This window comes from Coptis chinensis, chromosome 3 (assembly GCF_015680905.1).
Source record: "Coptis chinensis isolate HL-2020 chromosome 3, ASM1568090v1, whole genome shotgun sequence".
In the NCBI taxonomy this organism is placed as follows: domain Eukaryota; kingdom Viridiplantae; phylum Streptophyta; class Magnoliopsida; order Ranunculales; family Ranunculaceae; genus Coptis; species Coptis chinensis.
The window spans coordinates 22555373-22579925 of NC_141458.1; the positions used below are offsets into that span (position 1 = coordinate 22555373).

Consider the following 24553-nt stretch of genomic DNA (forward strand, 5'->3'; position numbering starts at 1 on the left):
TCACTACAAGCTCCCTCTACACCCTATATTGAAATCAATAAATCTGGGAAGCCAAACAAAAAGAGATCTTCATTAATGAAACGAAGGTGTCTCCCCATAGAAAAAAGGGAAGGAATTTTGAGTTTACCAATGATTTTGACGACTGGGAGGATCCAAACACATTTACAAGTGCATTGGAAAGAATTGAAGCCTGGATATTCTCTCGAATAATTGAATCATTATGGTGGCAGGTAAGCAAGTCAAATCCTAGTGATTTCTTTTTGTTAGATATCTCATATCATCTCTATCTGAACATACTGAATCCATTACAACTTGTATGTTTCATATCATCAAGTTTGACTGAGTATTAGAAAATAGCATTCTGAGATACGGTATCTTTAGGAAGATCTTGCTGGTATCTTTCTAAAGACGCTCTCATTTAGTGTTTGCATAGAAAAAATTATATTCATCAAGATCTCTTCTATATCCTACAACTTTGAGTTTTCCCAATGGGAATAGATTAGTATATTTCCCCACAATTTAATAAGTTAATGCTCAACATTGAAGAATGTACGAGTTTAGTGTTAGGACCAACACAGTTATATAAGTATTTGTATATAAGTAGTCCAATTATTGTGTTACGGTGTTACCTAAGTTTGTTAAACATTAAACTCAAAAAAAAATACCTTTAATGGCTGTTGATCTTTGAACCATTGTGTATAAACTAATAATGTAAAGACCTCGACTTCTTGTTCTTGGCACATGCATGCCCAATCGAGAGTGATTTTCTTTGCTCACAATCTATGGAATGAAAGTGTCTAGATTATGTTGATTGGCATCTATTCTTGCTTGTATTTCAGATTCTCAGATAATCTGAAATTCCTTATAAATTTTCAGATTGCTTTGGTAAGAATGAGAAGAACAAGCGAGCATATAGTGTAGACGTGAATGAGTTCGATCTTGTGATGCGGGGTAAAATGTTTACTCTTATATTGATAACTTTAGGTGGAAGCTTTATATAAGGTCCTTCAACTTTAACAATCCACATTAAATTTGATATCTTTAACTAGACAACGGGCGGGGAACCCATGATTCAGAATCTTGTCAAAGGCGCAGCCTTTGTTTGCCTTTGGGTGGCTACTGGTGAGAAATCGTTACTCTATCTCTCTCTCTCTGCATGTGTTACAAATAGGAGTTTAATTGAGATTATAATGAGATATATAATGGGGTTGATTTTCAATTCATCGACTGATAATAGAAATACTACATGAAAACCTTGTTTCTTTGTTAAAAATGTTTCAATTTTTATCCATATTTGAGAATAAAGAAAGTTCCAAAATCTCGAGAGATATTATGATTTTGGGAGGTTCATAATAAATTTAGGCCACACTTAGTTTAAGTAAGAGGCAAGCTTTGACATGATTTAGTAATTTTGAAATATTTCAAGATTTTATGTTGATGGAGATTTTATGTGTTACGTTTTCTGAAAAATATGAAGAATCTTTAGAGGAGAAGAAAGTATAATGCTTAAGCTATATGTGTAACATTATGTGAATTGAAGTTTACTCATGCGGACTTAGTACGATTTTTTCAATGGTGGATATCTTGATTTGCCAAAATATTGACATATGGGATGGTTTTACTCAATTGTCTCTCTAGTTCCTAATATTTCTCATTGATCTGATTTGTTGCAACCGGAATTTTCCCATACCTTCATGCTTTTATGGTGTATAAGCCAATGTTTCTTAATGTTGGTCATGACCGAACATTTTAGTTTCTATATCGTCTGTAATATTACATGCTATGAAGTACCGTTTGTTGAAGGACCATTCCATTGTTTTTTTACTTATAACCTTCAGTTGCACTGTTTTCGACATCCGGGCGGTGTCTTGTCTTCCTCCCACCAATTAGTATTACATCGGGACAGCCCAAGCCTATCTTATTAGTAGTGGCGTCCATGGATTCCGCGTCTTTTTTCCGTGACAAAAGTCCTGGTGCAGATTCTCCTTTATCTGTATGTTGAAAGCCTTCTATTGCAATTCCTATAGTCTTTATAGCAAATTCAGAGATAATTTTCCTGTGTGTTGAATATATTGTTAAAAATTGAATAGCTATTTCAAACAATGTTCATGGAATGATTTCATTGTTGGCGCGAGTTGATGCTCTTTCCCATATTGATGGTGTAAATGAGCTTAAGAAGCAGGTATGTTTGAGATTGATATCGTCGGGAATTTTTATATACAATTTATGTGTTGTAATTACTTTACAAGTTATTTTGAAAATTATTAGGCGTTCATCCCATAACTGCAAACAAGGATAAATGTCAATATCTCAGAGGGTGGGGAATTGTTTATAGTCAGATATAAAACACTTTGCAAATAAATGATATCACAATGGTTTGTGGTTTTGCAGAGTATTATCCTTTGATATCACAAAGCGGTACTTGGATAAGAGCATCCCCAACTGTTGTGTCAAATGCTAGAAAAACAATGTTATTTCTCATTTTTGTGGCTAAATTTGGCCATAAAATAACCGATAACTTTGTGCTTGATTTAGCAACCACGCGGCAAGTCCGGCTGATGACTAGTCCTCTCGCCACATGGTGACCTTTTCTGATATTATTTTATGTCCGTTGAAAGAAATATAGCCTTAAAATATGAGTGTTGGTAGATTCCGGATACCATATGACATAATTTCTAATAGTAGCTTCATGAGCTACTATTAGAAATTATCTTCTTGAAAGATCTCGTGTTTGTCAAATTTCCGATCCCCGAAAGCGCAACTACCATTGTTTCTACCTTCTATGTGCGGTATCATCACGGGTATTTTCTTATGAACTTGATCCTCCGCCTTGGGAAAGTTCCTTCATTATTAGATCCGATACATGCTAATATAGCCGATGCGCCTATTGTTTTAAAACTTAACAGGAAATTGAGAAGTATAAGTTGGGAAATCCCCAATCATTTCATTATCTTAACCAGTTAAATTGCTATGAACTAGTTGGTGTAAGCGATGCTCATGAATACCTTGCCACTCGCAGAGCTATGGATATAATAGGAATTACTGAAGCAGAACAGGTGCACAAACTGGATATTTTTAATTTCTTTACAACTTGCATTGATAAGAGCCACGTCCTCATTCTTCTATTTTCCAGGATTCAATATTCAAAGTTGTCGCGGTGATTCATCATCTTGGTAATATCAAATTCGATAAGGGGAAGAAAGTGATTTATCAATTCTAAAAGATGAGACATCCAATTTTCATCTTCACATGACCGCAAAACTTCTCATGTACTCTACTGGATCCTTTATAGTAGCATACTAGATGGTTACATTTTGTTAGATATACTGGTGGCTGGAATTTTTTTTATTAATGTCATCATTTCAGGTGCTTATATAAGGGTCCTAGACATCATTTTGGGCTTGTTAAATGTTGTGGGAGCATGGACCCATTATTCACTTTGTGAAGTTTCTTTCTATTTTTATGGAAAGTATATTTGGATATGGCTGCTTTTCTAAAGAGATTTTGGGTAAGGAGGCGCTTTATAGTCACATATAGTCACAATTCCATGAGATGCCCCTAGCATTGATTTCCTTGTAAGGAGGCGCTTTATAAGGTTTTAACCCCAAGAAATATTTGTGTAACTAGAGGATTGAAATATTTTTTTACCTAACTATGTCCTACTTCATATAGGTTGCCATGTCAGAAACCAACACACACCTGTGTCAATGTTTCTCAGATATTTCAATTCTTGCCAGGCTTTGTCAAATAAGTGGTGATATCGTGGGAGAAGTTATGGGAATTGCAGATGTGCACCCCTAAAACTGATGGGGAACACTTTCGAGAGAGCAATAACAAACGACCGATGGCGACCAATACGATGGGATATTCTATGACAAACATATTAGACATCCCAAGATTAGGTTAGGTGAAGTCATTTCTATATAAGTTTGATTTGTAAATTGGGATTTGGACTAGTGTCTATATTTTTATAATAATGTTTAATTGATTAGTGGTTTTGTTTTTTGTTATTATATGTTGATTAAGTTTGTGGAATGTGATATCTCTATAAGATGGAATATTCATATGTGTAGGGTGAACTTTTTTTGACATTTTGACCCAGGAAAAAAATAAATATATATATTTTTAACTGACAAAAATTTAGTAACGGATATATCCGTTACACACATCGATATCAATAGCAAGTGGCACATTTATTACTAACGGATGTATCCGTTACACATATCGATATTAATAGCAAGTGGTACATCTATTACTAACGGATATATCTCGTGACATATGAAAATTGATTTCCCTTGAGAAAAGTAACTAAAGCAAAAGCGTAACGTTACTAACACTTATATCCGTTAGAAATGAATAGATTAAAGCTGCCGATCAACGGTTGGCTATCCGTTACAAAGAATTATAGTAACGGATATAAAGCGTTACTAAGATTAATTTAAATGTAACGAGTTATATCCGTTACTAAATTTTGCCTAAGTGACTGTAACACCCCAGAGCTAACGGATATAAGCGTTAGTAAAAATATAAGTAACGGATATAGCTGTTAGTAAAAACCTTTTTTGGTGTAGTGAGACAAAGTTGTTAAGACTTTGGGACGCCAATTTGTGTTTGAATATGAGAAGACGATAGACACTAACTACACAAGGCAGAAACTGAATGAAGCATGGAGGAACTACAAGCACACGTTGTATGAAACTTTTGTCAAAGATGAAGATCCTTCCTTAGTGAAAGAAGTTGCGCCGCATAACATTCCCTTGGAGGATTGGCACAAATTTGTTGATTATTGCAATACAGATAAGTTTAAGGTATGTGTCAATGTTTTAATAGGTAGTGCTTCATGTTAGTTTGATTTGACATTGCTTTAAATATGTAGGCCATGAGTGCAAGGAACAAACTGAATCGCGAGCAACAGATCATGCCTTCACTACACCAAAAAAGGCGTTTACTAACGGCCATATCCGTTAGTTATTTTTTTACTAACGCTTATAACCGTTAGCTCACGGGGTTATTCATACTTAGGGCAAAATTACTAACGGATATATTCGTTACTTAAATTAATTTTAGTAACGATTATATCCGTTACTATAAATATTTGTAACGGATAGACAATTGTTGGATGTCTTTTGATATTAGTCGTTTGTAACGGATACAAATGTTACCAAAGTTTGGCGCGCTTTGGCAGCGGGAAAAAATGATTTGGTTAGTCACAGAAATATCCGTTAGTAATAGATGTGTAACATAGTATTAGTCAACTTGTTTGTAACGGATATATCCGTTACTAAACTTTTTGTCTGGAAAAAAAAATTAATTCCTGGGGTTAAATAGTTTCCGCCCTGCAGTACAATTAGCTCAGCTACATTTGACTATTCCATCTTACAAAGTTACAAACACATCATACTCCACAACAACTCAAGTAACAAATCCAAAAGAAAAAAACACCAATTAAACTCTATAGAACAAAACCTCCAATCCCAAATTACATAGAAACAAAAACAACATGTCGAGGAGCTTTTCTACCTTCTTTGATTCATTTCAACCATACACATATATTGCAACAAAGTAACAACCTGTAGAAAAGATAGCTTTTGGCCTCAAAAACAATTTGAGAAAGAAATAGGAAAAAACTACAACAATGCAACAACCTTTCAATAAGCAATGCAATTTGGGTAAAAGCAACAACGAAAAGATATTTAAGACTTACCAAGAATTTTTCATCCTTGACATGAATTTCTGACAAACCCAAGAACCTGCTTGCATTTGTCTTTAGCAAAACGAAACCTATCTAAAGCCATGACATAATGTGACTATTGTAGTCCAACTCATTAATACTTGCATTATAGCTTCTGAAGAAGAACCAAGCACAAAACCAAACTACTAATCTAGCAAAAGAAAGAGGACATATAAAGCAACATATTAGGCATAAAGGTTCTAGTTGTATAGTTTCAATACATAAGACATGATATTCTCGCTACAATAAAAATAGAAGTTCAGCCTAACTTAAATTCCAAAACTCTTCACGTCTTCATGAAACCCATCATAATTATATCAATTTCCTTTAAGGAATTCCATGCCTCCTCCCTATCTTTATTGGTAGATGTTACATTTTTAATTGGTAGACATTAACAACTCCTCCTTGTTCCAGGTACGAACCATTAACAACTCGATCACTTTTGATGAGTCCCCCCTTCCTTTTCCCACACATGCACAAAAACCCACCCACCAAAAAAACAAACACAAGCCCACATACATGTATTAGAAACTCAAATGGACATACCAAGTAAATGAGTATTTAAACTCAAAAACAATGACCAAAAATGCATACACAATTTGCTAATATTTCTCAAAGAACAAAACAGGTCATGCTAGCTAGTAATTTACCAAAACTTCAAGAAACAATCCATAGACAAAATGAGGAACAAAGGGAATAAGCAACATCCAAGTACAACTATTTTTTATCTGTTAACGATAAATCCTAGCAACTCTTAATTGTGTACTACCTCGATGCTAAGAAGGGCATTCAGACCATCTTCCAAAGATCCCAATAAGAATGCATCATATAGAGGCAAGCAGCTATAAGCCATGTATAGAGAGGAGTGGACATAAAATTATCAACTGGCAGCAAACATTTACGACAAGGAAACAAGCTAGAAGTCCCACTTACCAAAGTACATATCCCCCAACTGACTATGAACTGCTCCAAGTATAGTAATGTTGGATATATTACTTTAGGGTCAACTAATAGCATGGGAGAAATCCATTTTGACCTGCAAAAATAGTAGTTGTTGATAATCCTGATATAGATGAGCAATAAATATTGTAGGCTGTTTTCAAGAGACAGTACATATTTGCATAACTTAGAGAAAAAAAAAAAAGAGACAATACAACTTCTTTGAATGCAAGATATACCATTTAACCGTAAGAATTGAGAAAAATTTATAAAACGTTCTCAAGTTATATTTTATTCAGTAACCAATAAGCAAACTGTGTGAGGCATAATAAGTTAAGGGGGTGGGGATAGAGCCACTCCCTTGTTAGGATTTTGGGGGACTTAATTGCAAATAACATTCTTGGTGGCTTGAGCTCTAAATTAGTGCCATGATTATGCTTCAAAAGGTTTAAGCTCTTAGGTAAACAAAAGGTTTTGATATAGACGACAGGGAAATAATATCAGATACATCGAAAAGATAAATGGGGAGGTAGAATTAACACATGCACACAACAATAGCATTAAAGAAGATAATGACAAAGCATGTTAACACACGACAACCATGAAACTTTATCTTTCAATTCACTTTTGATGCATATACCCTACATTCAGGGAAAAATATGCTTGATGTGGAAACAGACCTGTAGCATCAGTAGTATATGATCTTGTAAGAGAAGGTCCACATAGATATTTTTTATTTATGAATCAAACTCAAGATACATGCAAAGATGAGGTGCAATTAATGGTTTGCAACACATATTTGGAAGGTAGGTGTTTAGTTCTAGAGTCGGTGAAATACTTTGCTTTAGCTGGATAGGATAAAAATAAGATTAGAAACTTCACTGTGGCAATCGATAACCATGGAAGGTTACAATATCATGTGCGTAGTTGCATAGAGTGCGGGACAAACCTCATCGTGGTTTTCATGGCCAGAAGAAATCTCATTGAAATTAATTTCACAAGCCACTGATATGCCGACCCCATGAAAGGAACTCACTCTCTCTCTCTCTCCGATATCTTTCTCTACCTGGAGCAAAAGATTGTTTTCAGTAATAAACCAACAAAATATAATACAAATAAGACACCCAAGCATACCTCTGTTGGTGGGACCATGATATCATAACACATCAACGCCAAGGGTATATATGCCTTGGGACACCACAGTGATCCGAAAGTCTTCTGATATTGTCCATTGTAGGAGCATCAAAGGCTGAACACCCCCACACCCCAAAATTAGTACGTGATGGAATTACAACAACACTAAAAGAAATGAAAATGGCAAGGTACAAAAGAATAAGAAAGCACTAAAAAATCTTAACAAAAAGGGAATAGCATGCACCTAACTTAGTCTGATACTTCCTTTTTATATCTATGCAGAAAGGCAGCAAATCCAGTAATTTATATATATATTAGTAAAAAGATATAAACAAAAATAAAAAAAAGTCACAAGAAATTACTTTCTACGCAAGCCTAAAATCAGATAGAAGAATACATTCAACAATCTATATGATGCAAATCGTTGGTGGACGCAAAGAACAACAGTTAACACATGCAAATTATTAGAATAATGTCCAATTTTAAGGTTCTAATCACCAAACAAAGGGGAAAAAAACTCTAACTTTGAGTTCAATCTCTCAACAATCATCAAGAATCAAACTCAAATAGGGAATAGTTGTGGGTTCAAGTCCTCTAAATAAGAAAAGTAAAAAGTATATATACATTCTAATTGACAACCAAATAGGAAACCACCTCGGTCCTATTCCTAACGGATAACCTAACCTTGTTCCAAAACAAATAGGAAACTGATAATAACCTATTACTAAAGTAACAAAAACTATTAATTAAATGGTCAATCTTTCTGATCTCTGGATCATTACATCTCTAAGAGCTGAAGTCTTAAATCTGGTGTCTTTAGAAAATGGATGAAAATTTGTTGTATATATTGCAACTGTCAGGCCACATGTAGCAAATTTTAGACTTATATTCAAAACAAAAGTAAGCAGAACTCCAGTCGATATGGCGTCAAATAAAAACCTAGTGATAAGTTTTATCAACGGGAAGGTCAATAATTTCATAAGTTCTTTCATTGATTGATTTATTTTGTATCATTCATCTCTTATAAAATCCAATCAACTAAACCAACTAAAAATCTTCACTTAATAATTCAACCACAATAAAATGTTTATAAAGAAAACAAAAACCGTGAATATCAAACAAATCCATAGCAACACCGACAAATTCCATAAAAAAGAAGCAACATCCCATATTATTTGATTGGAAGAAACAAACCTGTCAAAATGAAGGATGTTCCGATCAATTTAGGTACTGAAAAAAACGAAGCAGGCAATGAAGATTGTTTTGGCCAATGAAAACCTAAATTCAACAAAGCATATAAACCCATAATGGTTAGCTAATTGTTGTTTAGTGAAAAAACAAAGATGATTACATCGTCAAAACCCTAGAACCCAATATTGAGAATTTGAGCGAAACAATTTGAAATGACGAGAGAAAGAGACAGACAGATCGAGTACCTAATTGAAAAAACATATAGCACTGTTCGTTCTCTAAAATTTCATCAAAGTTAGTTCTTTTTCGCTTTCCCTCTCAACTATAAGGGGCGCAGGGTATTTGTAGGAAGAGAGTAAGAGAGAGTTGAAAGGGGTATACAGGCAGAGAGAGAGGTTAGGGTTTACCAAGAGAGAGAGAGAATAGAAAGGGGGAAGATGAATAGAGAAACTGCGTATGCGTGACCAAATTTCCCCTCTTCATATTTTCGTTATTTCGTTATTATTATTTTTTTGTTTTATTTCGTTTTGTTCTGATATTTTTATTTTATTTTATGGGTTTAGTAACGGATATAAATGTTAGATAACGTGACCAACTTATTAAAAATTATAAAAACTATTATTGTAGATATTTTCTAACGATTGTTCCCATTACTAACGGATATATCCGTGATACAGTAAGTTACAACTATAACCGTTACTAATGCCAAATTGGCTCTGTTAGAAAATGACCATTATGGTGTAGTGCTTCATCTCTTGGCAGAACTTCAGTTGCTATAGCTCGGAATGAGCTAGCTTTGGAGAAAGGTATTCCTGAATCGGAGATTACAAGGGCAGACTCCTATATGCTTATTCATAAACCAAAGGAAACTGTTCCACAAAGCCAGGAAGTATTGGTTAGTGTTTTAGTATGTATTTAGCTTATATATACATCTTTAGTTTAAAATGAATGACTTTCATCTTATTTTTGTAATTTTAACAGAATTCGATTAAGAATCACATCTCAGAGCATCTAGAGTCGCAATATGATTTGTCTGGAGACACAATTGCTACGGTATAGTTGTTTCAATATCATGATAGATATTTATTTTAGTTTTTGTACTTGTTATAAATTGCTCAATGAAAACAGGTGGTTGGGCCAGATAAAAGAGGTTGTTTCCGAGGTCTAGGTACAGGGGTTTGTAAAACTGTACTGCGAAAAGAAGACTCTTTGATGAAAAAGAATGATGGCTTGATGGAGGCAAATACTCTCCTTGAGAGGAGGATTGAAACTATGGAGGCGAATATGGATGCTAAAATGTCGAGGCACATGGAAGAGATTAGAGGCCTGTTTATGAGCCAAAGGGGAACTTTCAACGACAATGTTCCATCGCCACATTCTCATGCTAGTCGTCACAGTACTGCTCCGGTAACTATCAATAACTTAACTTTCTCTTTTTATAGACAATATCATTGCCCTTCTATTTCTTTGTCTTTCTATAGCTTTGTTCTTTACTCTTTCCTTTTTGTTTCTTTTGGCCCTTTTTGTTGTTTATTAACTCATGCACAAAGTAATGGTATTATCATTACCAATAATGCATTCCAGAAAATTGTCCTCATTAAGACACCTGTGAACAAGTTTGGTTTGCAGGAGCACCATTGCTATAGACCTTCTTTCCTCTTGTTTGCTTCTTAACTTGCCATCCCTCCATTTCTAGATGTCCTTCCTTTAGGTTTGGTCTTGCACTAGTAATTATTAATAATATAAATAGACTTATCTAAAAATGTTTACCACAAAACTAAAACAGACTAAATAAGCATTAATAATATAAAAATAGACTGTATCTAAAAATGAACAACATACAGACATACCCCAGGTAAGTTTCTTGAAAAGTCAAGACTGAAAGACTTCCACTTCTGACCAATCTCTTATTCACGATCCAACTCACGAGCTTTATATTTAGCAGTCTGAGCTACCTCGCTCACTCGACGAGACACTGAGTACTGCCTATCAATTCTTTCAACTGCTTTTTTAGCATCATAAACGAGTTGCTCAAACCCATCATTCGCACTTCGCCACGCGTCCTTCCACACTTCCCCTGACGCTACTTTTTTAGCGAACCCGTCGAAATCACTTCGACGGAATGCTTGAGTTGACACGTGGCATCTAGTGGTAAATGTTACTTGTTGAGATTTGGGTTGTAGTAGTAATAATGGGTGGTGGAATGGCAAAGTGGTCGTCATGAAATAATAAATGTTATTAGAGAAAAAAATTAGATTTTGTTATAGACAAGTTGGAAGTACAGTGTGTGATGGCGTAGGTTTGTTCTGGATTGAACCATGTGACACTTACAACCAAAACCATGAATTGCAGCAGTAGAGTGGAGATTTGGGTTTCATTGCTGCTTAGCTTCTAAGGGATCTCCTTATAACCAAAACCATGAATTGCAGCAGTAGAGTTTGCTTCTATCCATAGGTTTAGCTGCCCCTCATTTACGGCTCTTTCAGCTAACAGTTCAAGACACTATATCGAATCAAGCTTCTGACTACTTTGCATCCTTCGATCTGCAACTCTACTGTACATCAGCTAGTTCAATTAATTTGTACCCCATCTTGAATGTGGAGTAAAACATATAGCTTATAATGATATGATAGGGACAGTGTACATTCATTATGTTAATCAACACAGGTAGGGGGGGTCTGCCAGTCTGCCTAACCATTTATATTGTCTGCCAGTCTACCTAACCATTTATATTGATCGAGGTTCCATAATGCAGTTACACTGCTCCTAATATAAAACTTTGCTAGAGTATCTCATTTGTCTTGTATGATGTACTTGAAAGATGTTGCTCGACTGAAAATTCAGGGAATTGTTAAGAGTCAACAGAACGGTCCTAGCTCATTAAACATTATTACCTGTTTAGTTAGTTTCTAGGTAATTGCTTTTACACAATTCTCTGAAAGTATCTCATTTGTCTACCATAACTTTGCGAAAATGCTCCCGAGTCCCGTGATGCATATATTGTTTGAGATACTGGTTGAGCTGTCGTTCCAATTGCTGAAGCTCTTTTTCTTGAGCTTATTGCAGAACTGAAGTGACATTTGAGGAGCTCTTTTTTGGGTTAGCACAAGTCTGGGTGTTCACTTCTATTAAGACTTTTATATATCTTAGGCTATTCTCCGAAGACTTCTGAAAGTCGTCCGGCTTCTGTTGTCAATCATTTATGTTATGGGTTGTCTTTGTAGACTTCTAGGTGTCCGACATTCACACTAAAAGCGTGGGGGGGGACTATTATAATCTTGATTCATAAGCTGATGATGATAACATATACGTACTGAACTACCAGATCCACCAGTTCAAGGAGTACACATTACACAAACTTCCCAGTGTTTAACAAGAAAAGAAGTGGACCTATGTGAAGCATCACATAAATAAGTAATGGCTCTAATTGTATGAGGCACATTTTTATCCCAAGACTTCAATCTCGAAACTGAAGCCTGACTTATCAAAGGTTTTCTGATTTCACTGAAACAACTTGCTTAATTTAATTTATTTATTCTAGTTTCTTGTTTATTCTGAATTCTTGCTCGGTAGGTTAGTAATAGATTTAGTTTTCTACTCACTTTGTTCTGGAAGATAGAACCCGTAAAAAGAGAGAACGAGTTGCCTAACCAGTCTCTAATAGGTTGAAGCACATTGCTGTTGGTATTAGTGGGTTATGTACTATCTAGCACATGGTCTTGGGCACCCATCATATGTATCAAACATATCCAAGTTACTTCAATAGTTTAAGTTAGAAACTATGGACTCAAATTATTTTGCTGCTGTTACTGTTGGTGTTACTGGTCAACGTGTTGTTGTATATACTTTATTCTTATGCCATGTTTTACGTTCTTTGCAACAAAATAATCACGTGCAATGTAATGAATGGTGTCGCAGACTTTTTAAATAGTTTCTCTACGTGCACGTCTATCTACATGTATGTATTGTTTTAACGTGAAATCTTTATTAATTAAAATGTTTTCTTTTCAGCTGGAAAATGCCTACTATATTGGCAAAGACTGTGAGTTGCGTGAGGTTGGCCGCTTGAACTTGTTGCTAGAGGTGTTGTGCAAGACGTCAACCCCAACACAGAGTATGGTGAAAGGACTTTAGAAGAAGGGAACTTCAAAGTTTATGTCCAGGTCGTGCGTAGGGCTGATGCTATCCTGCCTTTCCCTCACAATGCATGGCAAAAAACACTTGGTCAAGTTGTGCAAGGAGCTGTCATCTGCCCTAAAGAGTTCTTGGTGTTTGCATCTCATAGTTCGTCTTCTTGAAGTGTTTATTGAACTTCTCTTTTGTCTAAAACTAGTAGTTAGCGATCTTTATTTTGCTCTAGTACTTAAGAAATTAAATTGACGTGGTGGAGGATGTGAACTTATAGGTACTTTAAGAGATCGCATGAATATGGTTTTTGCTAGACTGAATTCTCTTTTAAGTTCAAGATGTGAACTTATTTTGTAAGTTGAAGATGAGAATTATGACCACAAGTTATATATATATATATATATATATATATATATATATATATGAGTTCATGCTAGAAAGTTGGGTATGGATTAAAATGTAGGATTTTGGTAAACATTGATTGAATTAATAAAATATGAGCATTTAAAAATAATAATAATAATAATTAATTTTTTTTTTTAAAAAAACAATTCCGAACAGACACAATCCCTAGCTGACATCAACTGTGATTCATATTGTTTCGCATACAACGACAGATACCATCACACACCAATCCGTCGCCAAAGGTGACCTATACCGACAGATACCATCACACACCAATCCGTCGCCAAAGGTGACCTATACCGACAGATATAATCCCACACATAACCGTCGGCGTATCTATGCCGACGGATAAAATCCCACACATAACCGTCGGCATAGCTATTCTATACCGACGGTCCTTTCCGACGGTTTTTGTCCATAACTAAAGCAATGGCGACAAAGCAAATTAGGACGTCCTAGGGACGGTTTTAATCCGTCGGCGTAGCTCTGCCAGGACGGTTTTTGTCCGTCGGTATATGTCAATTATTTTGTAGTGAGGGAGTAAAACTTGGGTCCTGTTTGAACTTTATTTCAAACTAAGACTTTTATTTGGCAAAATTGAATAGAGAGAGAGAGTGATGTGAGAAGATGGAAAAGGAGTGGATGTCATATGAGTTGGTCCTTCTGTATTAGCATTACTGCTTTTAGAGTTATACCCAGATGTTAATATTCGTGGATATGAGCTTGATCCATCAGTAATATCAATGGGAAGAGAGTTTTTCGAGCTTTCGAAGCTCGAAGAACAAAACCCAACTAGGCCTTTGATTCATATAGGTGATGCTTTAGAAGCAAGTGTTGTGGAAGAGAAGTTTTCAAGAATTAAGTAAGAACTGGGATACATTTAAAGAGACTTTTGAAAGAGTATTTGACACGGGTCATTTTAACTTTAGAATTTATATGACTTTAAACGTTACTTTTGCTGAGAGTACTATAGATTGAGGTTCAAATGTTTCACTTAGCATATAGAATTATAGATTGAAATAGTTATATATTTTTCAATTTTTGAAGACAATTCGTTGGGTATTGCTTAAGAGCTCTGTTGCTTGTTCGGAATGTAGGTTGACCCATTCTGGTGATTTGTTAGTTGTTGGAATCATAGTACAAAATATCCTGATATATCGCGATATTTAGAGATATCTATCCAGATTTCAGAGAAAGATATATAAATATCACGATATGTTCAGAGATATATACGATTGCAAATATTGGTGATATTTCGACGATATTTGTGATATTTGGAGATATTTGGCGATATTTTGTGTATATAATAATTTTATTTAATATTTACCATTATATTTCAAATAAATATAAATAATGTATCATGATATATCAAAAAATATTTACAATATCTACGATATTTGTCGATATTTTAGATATATCCACGATATTTGCATGTGAAACAATGTCAAATATCTCCAAAAAGGGAGATATATCCACGATACATATCCAAAAATTGAATATCGATAAATACCCATATCCTGATATTTTGTACTATGGCTGGAACTGTAGGCTGACCTCTATGAAACTTGTTGCTTGCTGACATTTTTGGTTGACCCACTGGTTATTTGTTACTTGTTGGAACTGTAGGCGACCCCTCTCGCTTGTTGTTAGTTGCTTCCTAATATTGTTAATGTTGTTTTTCAAGTTTCGAAAAACATTTGAATATTAAATTTTTGTTATTGTCTTTGTTATGATTGGAGGATTGGGGATAGATACATATAACTGCATATTATGGTTTTAGTGATGAATACAATTAGAATTTGTGTTTCAGTTGTCTTTGCAAATATTTGAATTCTAATATTTATAGTGAACAGGCAACAGGGTAGTTCAGGTTTCAGAAGCCACTGCAGGACCAAAAAAAAAAAATAATAATAACGAGACAGTGATAGCTTGCACTTTAGGCTATTGGTACATTTTATTAATGCCGTGCAAAGCAGGCTATAAATGGTTCAGCAGTCATGGCTTGCCAAAAGTGCCATCTTTGCTTTCTACCAAAGATATCATAGGCTTCAATAGCATGAGCTAGTAAGCTATCAGAAGTCAGTCATGGCGTTTTTTGAGAGCTATTAAAGCTATTTTCTGTTGTAGTACTCGTATTTTTTGGTTGCATATCTTTTAAATTATTTTGCGTTCCTAACTAACAAGGAACAAAGTTTCCGAATATTTCAAGTTCCAACTTCCAAGCTCCAAACTAGGGGGCTGACCAACTGGTTGCCTAGCTATGGTGTGTGTGTTGTGTGAAATGGGCAGGGTGCCCAGCCTCCGGACTATAGCAGCGGTTCCAATTAAAAGCCATTGTTCATTGTTCATATCCACGTAGTTCAATTTTGCGAGCTAAAAATGACGTTGCCTACATCGGGTCTTAAATTAGCCACCCATTCGTGAATACATCGGATTGTACAAACTGCAAACTACAAACTAGAAAGTACACGCCTCTCTTTTTCTTGGGAAAGAAGTACATGTAATATGTGTCTGAGCTGACTCTGATTATCACATATATTGGTTGGAGAGTACAGAAACTGTATGGTAACATTCAGCTGGAGCAGATACTTGCAATATCTATTGTTTATTTCTCTTATAACTTCTTATGAACATGTCTGAGATTAAGAATTTATCGAAAAAAAAATGTCTGAGATTAAGATATTTTCATGTACAGCCATGTGTTTGAACGACAGACGTAGATGACGCAAAGGGGTCATATTCATAAGACTTTTCAAAGACGTGGTGGTATCATTTAAGAAATCCATTAACAAGAGGACATAATATTAGTGTTATTCAGCGAGATCTCATTAGCATCCAACAGATTTTGGTCCTTTAAATAGTAAGGTCCGTTCAAATTGATAAAAGAACATCAAATCTCAATATTGTCTTAGCTTAGGCTGTCGCTGGTTCTCATGTCATTTTCGCTCGACTTAAAAATGTATATTATTTTGGATACCAACCTAATGACTTAGGGGCCTTGTTCCAATTCTCCTCGCTAAGAGTCTAGGCGACAATATTGTGTCTCACTTCACCACCATATGTGTGACATGAAACTGTGTCACATTCTGAATTTCGACAAAATCGATAAGCAATATTTATTTATAATTCTTCGATTTTCGAGGTGTGAAACACTCCAAACTTCCGAAGACACACTATCATTTAATTATTATAAACAATTTGAAACCAATATATATTTTTTTTAATTAAAACAAACTCATCTTCATTGCAAAAATTCACAAATATAATTAAATTACAAACTTTCTTGAACGTATAACTCTCACTACACCAGAAATGCTAAAAAACGACACCAGCTTAAGACTGCTAAAACCGTCCTTAAATTAGGACTGATAAAGTCATCGTATATGGCATAAGATCGTCGTATAATGAGTTTAGGTAAAAAAGTGGACAAGTTTTAGTGTAGTAAATACACGACGGTAGCGGCAGTTCTAGTACTCGTCGCCTTAAGTGGGCGGGGCTAGTTTTTCACTCTTGCGCTCATTATTTCCAATACCCTATTTTTAACAAAGCCAGTTAGAAACCTAGCGGAAAGAGAGATAAAACCAAAAAAAAAGGTGACTTCTAACAAGCCGTGAGTTTTGTCCACTTAAGCAAGAGCTTCTGTAAGTAACACAATGCAATAGCTTTTGAGCTTCTATAAAATTGTAAGCTCTCTCTTTCTCTCTCAAAATATAACATTTAGTTAATGATTTTAAAGCTTCAAGTTTGTGTTTTTTCGACTGATTTTTGGTTATTAAATTGATGTATTATTCACTAAACTGAAATGGGTACTTGAAACTTCGATCAAATCAAAGTTCCTTCTCCAAATTGAGGTAAAGTTCTTTCCTTTCTTCATTCTTTTGCATTTTTTATTGTTTTATTACTATGGATTCAATGGGGTTCGCTGAATCTATCATGGGTATTTGTTATTTCGATTTTTCTTTGATGAGTATGAAATATTCATCTATATTTTAGTATTTGGGTTATGTTAATTTGATTCATATTGAATTATTTGGTGCTGATTGTTTTAGAGTTGCTTGATCTTAGTTGTTAGTGGCACAGGTGTTGTTGTTAATTAATCTTGTTCAGTTTTCAGTTGTAAACTAGTTTTGTTGTAGAAATTATTTTCATTTGTCAAAATTTGGGTTTGTTATTTGCTAAAAAAAAAGCTATCTTTTTGTGATTCTTGTGTAGTTAATGTTTTTGTATATGTTGAAACATAGAAGTGGTCATTACATTCCATTTCAATTCATTTTATGTTATTAATTCATTTTATGTTATTAATTGGGGTTATTAGATTAAGAGGTTAAATACGTATATGAGTGTCATTTTAGGTGATAAAAAAAATGTTGATGGGGTTGTTCGTGATTGTTTTTTTGTTTGCACCCAAAAATTATTTGTATATATATATAATATGTCGAAGTGGTTGCTATCATTAAGACCTTAGGTTTCTCCTTGGTACTCTTGACTAGTGGTCCTGACCTTAACACGTAGTAGTGCCCTTGAAGAAGAATAATGTATTGATTGAATGTTTAACTTCCTCATCAACACTTGTTTTTTTTTAGTATCTTTCGTCAACATTTGTTGCGAGTATTTTTATTTGATCCATAGATTAAATTAGCTGAGGTATGTATATTAGCTTCTCTACTATTTTTTATGACATGTTTTTGTAAAAGTTAGTGAGACTTGGGGCTTGTTTCACTGCTTATTTGTAGTTTTTGTTGTTTGATAGTGCATATTTGATATTTTGATGTGAGTATGTGTATGTGGATATATTACCTATTGGAACTTGCTTCATAGTAATGAATGTATATAATTATAAATGTTCAGATTTATTGGTCCATTATCTATAAGAGTAATGTTTTTTCTTGTCTTGCATAAGATGTAACGCTACTCTATATCTGTGTCATTTGCTTATTTTTTCAAGATCATTTCTTGTTACGATGGTTTTCTAGTCTTTAGTATATTTGTGACCAAGCTATAGTTTTAATTGAAATGTCGTATTGAAGAAAAGCGCAAATCATTTGGGTTATAGGGCATGCCAACTTCACGCTACACCAGAATTTAATAATTTGGAAACAGTCTTGGGACTATACTCCTCGTATCCAATGAAGACTATATACACGTACAGTCTTGTAATGGTTAGCTATTGAAATGTAATGAATGATGAAATATATGAAAATGAGTTGTTTTGTAGCGAAAATGTAATGGATTTTTACTCCTCTGAATATCTTTGTATGATTTTTCATAAAGAAAAAAACCCTAACTACAAGTGGTTTCCTACTCATTCTGCCTATACTCTTGATTTCCTCTCAGTGTCGGGGTCTCAAATGAGCTAGGAGCCCGAGAACCTAAAGCTGCCAAGTTCTCTATAGTGATGGCTGTTTCGACATCCTTCCTGTTTGGTATTATTTTCTTAGGTTCAATATTAGCTACCAAGAGTCAATTGCCCAAAATTTTCATAGAGAAACCTTGTGATGTCCGGGTTTCTCATACCGTGTTACTGTGTTGCGTGTAGTTACTGTTCCTTTTTAAGTTTCTACTTTAAGGAGCACTAGAATTCCTCTTCATTCAGTTTGAGATTTCTATTTATTTAATTTGTGATTTTTAACTAGCTAGATTTTATTTGTTTAATAACTTCTTTGATTTGCTAATTATTTTGGTTGCATGTGAAGTTTTACTTTGGAGACAAGTGTGGGACACGTGCCACAAAACTCCTAAATAACTAGACTATGTACAATTAAACCTACCCCACAACCCAACTCTCACCTCTTGTTTGGGGGCGTCCATGGTCAGTAGAAAGAACCACTTGCAGTCAACAACAAATCAACAATATTTCTTATCTTTGTCTTATTCTACCATACTTTCACCCTTTCAATCATAGTAATTGGGTACTTTTTGACAATCCATGCTTTGGAATCACTATTGGGCATTTGATTGATTGTGTGGTCTGAGTATTAATTGGGAGCATCATTTCTAGCTTTCTTTACTCTCTTGGATTTTGCTATTCATCTGATTTTCCAACCATATATTCCCTAGTCTGAAGTTTGAAACTTTGTTGATTGCTAGCATTCCATTTGTTTTTTTTTATTGGGGTTATATAGGTTCATGATGGGAATTCTTCTTGCTGTTGATTTGGTTTCTTTGGTTGTGTGCATTTTCTAATTGTTAGCTACTGAAATGTAATGAATGATGAAATATATGAAAATGAGTTGTTTTGTTATGAAAATAAGTTGTTAGCTACTGAATTGATCGATTATAACATTACAATCCTATTTCGCTTGCTTTGTTTTCTTTTATTTGCAAATGAAATTTTCTACTGATCAAAAGAAAGCATCGCAAAATTGAACTTAATTTCTAGTGCTGAATTTTTGTATCTCTTGGTCCCTTGGGCATATGGTCACAACTGGTTTACAGTGACAGTGCAATTAGAGTCTTCAGAAGTTCGTTTTTCTTTTTTCAGGGTAATATATTGGAAAAGAATTGCAGCTTGAAGTGATCGAGTGATACTTAGATGAGCGTAGGTCCTATGAGAGCTAGGGAATTTTCTTTCATAACAAGGTAACGCTCCAAGTCCTGTTTCTTATCTTTGTATTTTGAAATTTATTTATTGTATTAACTTAATTACATTGTACTCGACCGTCTAACTTCTCATAGTGACTGGTAATTTAAAGGTTTAAAGGTTTCATATCTTTAATTTGCAGACTCTCAAGTTTGAATGGGTAAGTTTCTACGCACATGAGAATTATATCATCTTGAATCTGTACATGCATTTTTTTTTTCTTGAGTCCTTCATATGATAGTGTTAAACCCACTTTCACAGCAACTCTTACATGATGGTTTGAATGGTAAATAGCCTACTAGATACTTAAACCTTGTTGTTTTCAATAGTGCATTTTGTGTTAATTATTTGACTTTAGTCTTTAATATATGAATGCTATTATTAGGTATCTGGCCATAAGTAGTCTTGTTAAGTAACTTCCAGGTTCATTCCGATGAACCGAAGTCTACTCTTGCTTTGTGTGGAGTGGCGCTGCACTGATAATGCTCCTGCTGTATTGTTTGCCTCTATTTGTTCCATCTCTAGAAAATTCTCAGAGGCTCTTTACATACCCACATGAAAGGTTGTGCGACTCAATGAAAGAACAAATTGCGTAAAAGTGATGAAGTTAGGAATTTCAAAACACAAATTGTTTTTTCCATTATGTTTTTGTTATTATGCCTTGTGTACTTTAAAAACCTAGTTATTTATTGGCAATAACATTGTAAATTTTGGAAAACCAATGTATAATATATCAATTTTTGAAATTTGTTGTTTTAGTATGTTGCTTGTGTAATTGATTTTATGATCTAAGAATTAAGTAATATTTAGTAGCGGTGTCGGGAAAAATAGGTTCTACCAAAAAATTAATTATTAAAAAAATTAATTTAAATAAATACGACGGGGAATAGTGTCGTTAATTGACGGAAATGTGTGGCCTAAACTTGGGATGCAAATTTACGATGGATGGGTACGTTCCAGATTTGAAAATATGAAGTTGCAGTACAAAGGAGATTTGCGACGGTTTTGAGTGTCTTATAATTAACGATGGTGTTAAATGTCTCACACTCGTCGCATTTCTAATTCAATTTACCACGCAGTTTCCCGTCGTTAATATTAACGACAGTGCGATTTGCAACGAATGGAAAACCAATTTCCGTCGCAAATCTCGATTGAGGACGGCAATTACCATCGTTTTTGGCTTTTTCTGGTGTAGTGTCTTCAATTATAATTCCAACAAGAATACAACTTTGCCTCAATTTGAAAATCTATTACACCTTAAGGAGAAAACAATCATATATTCTTTAATGCAACACTAACCATAAACGAACGCAAACCATATGCAACAAACAACCTTCTTCAATATCAATCCTGTTAAGACTTATCGATTATGTTTATATATGAACACACCCGATAAACAAACATACAAACCGGGTTAGCATTATAAACAATGTTGATATTAGTAGTCCTAAAACAATATTGATATGAGTAGTCCTAAAATCATGCATATATGTTGACAGAGAAGAAAAATGTGTACGTAGTAGTTAGTTGATATTTTTAAGTTGTATTAGATATTATATTGAAGTTCTAAAAAACAATTTTTTTGTTAGTTGTTTTGTTTTAAATGATGAAATGAATAAATGATAGATTTTCGGATTTATTATAATATATATATATATATATATATATATATATATATATATATATATATATATATATATGGTTTAGGATAGAGGCACATTCAAAGCCACATTCGCCACAAAAATGCACACCACCGATCTATCTCCAATCCAACGGACCATCTCAATTCTCAGCTACCAAAATGAAATTAGCTTAATTTCGAAAAAACATATTTTATAAACATAAAACGAAATAAACAAAAAAATCGATCGAACTTTCTTCTCCAAAATTAGATCGAGAATTTTTCTCCTCTCTCCAAAATTCAATAGGAAAATGATACTCTGTTGGAGCCTTGAATTGTCTCTTTTGCGCTTTTGGTCTTTGAGGTTTGGACTACTTTCTTTGTTGTATTTTATTGTTTTGTATAATTTAAATTACTATTCTAAGGAATGTGCTTCCTGTCAATTGGGTTCTCTCTCAGATCTGTTTCTAAGTTCTTAGATTCTCTTGTTATTAGATAAAGTGTATCTTATCTATTTGTCTGCTCTTTTCATGTGATGCACTAGGACAAATATCTTTAATTTTGCAACTTTAAAATATTACCGTAAAATGGTGATCAATTTATTTCTTCTTGATGGTAACTAGGAAGCACCCCGTGTTATTCGTTAAAAGCTAACCTCTACTATAATATCCAAGCTTGTTATGAACTAGGGAACCCGCTTGGTGGTGGACTATTATTCAAAATTTTGATGTACTTTTTCTGTTACCCATATGAAAGCATAAGACATCCTCTGGTTAGTATGCTATATTGGTTTAGAACTTAAATTTCTTTTGAGACTACGTACTCTTGCTAGAACAATTGAACTTGTCTTCTTGATGAAAGCGTAATCATTGTTTCACTTACTTCCGCGGGGAAAAAACTGCTATGGTTATCGTTGCATCCTCCGCTAACTCAGAATTTATTATCGAATTCATGTGAATTCGCTCACATATCCCAATTAAGCGCCCTAGTTCTAACAATATAGAATCACTCACAACATAACTCTAGGAATCAGTCCTAGTATAATCAACATCGCCACGCTTACATCGCTATATGTCGTGGGCAGCTAAATAGAGGAGTAAATACATGATCATTTTCTTTAAATGGTACTTCCTTTAATGGGTAGTTTAATTACTATAGTGTAGTGAATTTGCTTCATGTGTTCTCTTCTTACTGAATTTCCCTCCCTCTTCTCGATATTTGTAAGCCTTTTACGCTCTTTGTTTCTATTATAGGTGTTCTTGGGTATGGTATGTTCTTTTTTTATGCAAATGTGTTGGTTATAGGATAAATTTGACTTCAAATTATGACTATAAATGGTGATCATTGTACTATGAGTGATTTTACTAGGGAAGACAACCGGATAGGGATATCTGAACATAGATAAAAGGACTTCAAAATCCGTGGACTGTTCATGCAAATTCTGCCTCAAACCATGAAACAAAGATGTTGAAAGAGTTTTAGTCAGATAGATTTCTGAATGCAACACCTACAGTTGTTGTGTTCACCTTTTAATGGTGCTTTTGTAGAAGTGCAATAAACCTAATTTGGTGCTTTGCTTGACAACATTGAATGATTTCATTGAGTTTAACAGATTAATTGTATCAACTTCACCGACGGAAAAGCACCACTACACCGTTCTTTTTGTGGATGTCTTGTGATCTCGGGCACCCCTACCAATTGCTTGTCTTTTCAAATTGGAGTAGAATGTTTGCACAAATCTCAGTACAGGAATTGATATATTTTCTTTTTTTATAAATTTTAGAATAATAGGAAAATGAAGGCTCCAACAGAGTATAGTGTAACACTTGTTATTTATCGGTAATTCCTTCCTTTATCCCCTTCCATAAATTTTAGTTGCCTTCTGACAGAAAAAATAGAGTATACAGAGTATAGTGTAACACATAGCTTAACAAGTTTCATTAACATACAACCTGATAGGGGCAAAGATTTCTGACAGAAAAAATGAACTTCACCGAAAAAATGAAAATTTCAATTTCGGATTTAAAAATGAACTTTCATCATATGAATGCACATTCACTTTGCATAAAAAATGAATGATCACATGTCAAATAATAGGAAACAATATAAAACTCTATCACCAAAAATGACTGATCACATGTCAAATAATCCAAAACAAGTCTTACAATTAATACCCACCAAAAACTCAATAGGATTATATCAAGTTTGAAATGAGTAAAAGCAAAATTACAAGGTTACACATCTCACACACACATGAGGAAGCTAACATCTCAGCAGACCTTGCAGCAAAGTATAATCTCAGGAACGAATGTAATGACTTTATTCTGTGGTCATCTCAGCAGACCTTGCATATCAATCTTTAACTGCATTGCTTCATCCTCATCCTTTCTGCTCCAGTTCTTTCCCCGTGGTTGATCGGCGAGCTCACCCAACATGCCAAAAAACTCGCCTATGCTCCTAGGTGTGGAGACAAATCAATGACATCTGCATATAGTAAGGAAGGAGATTTATAGAGTTCAAATCTTACACAAGAAACAAATATAATAACTACCCAGAAGCATAACAACATAAGCCATAGATGTTGAGAAACAAAAACATTTGAAGTAGATAAAAACAACCCCAACATCAGAAAATATGATACAGCCCCACCGTCCCCACATAATCAAAATCAGAAAAGAAGCATTGATGAAGTAAACCCCAAACACCCATCAGCATAGCAAGATGACAGATAGAGTTGCTACTTCAACAATGGAGAACCAGATAACTAGTCCATACAACTCTTTTTTATGAATAATTTAGATATTCACATCAATTCTAGTTCAAA

The 24553-nt window shown here is 34.3% G+C and overlaps 2 long non-coding RNA genes across 2 annotated transcripts; one reads left to right on the forward strand and one right to left on the reverse strand.

The window, feature by feature from the left end:
- Nucleotides 1–5322: 5322 nt before the first annotated feature.
- LOC147508645 (uncharacterized) lies at nucleotides 5323–7938 on the reverse strand. Its single transcript, XR_015216397.1, has 5 exons — nucleotides 7805–7938; nucleotides 7620–7736; nucleotides 6665–6767; nucleotides 5705–5882; nucleotides 5323–5570 (listed from the first exon to the last, which is right to left on the reverse strand). It is a non-coding gene; the product is annotated as an uncharacterized LOC147508645 (long non-coding RNA).
- Nucleotides 7939–16993: 9055 nt separating this feature from the next.
- LOC147508646 (uncharacterized) lies at nucleotides 16994–20854 on the forward strand. The gene is made up of 2 exons (XR_015216398.1): nucleotides 16994–20107; nucleotides 20494–20854. It is a non-coding gene; the product is annotated as an uncharacterized LOC147508646 (long non-coding RNA).
- Nucleotides 20855–24553: the final 3699 nt, after the last annotated feature.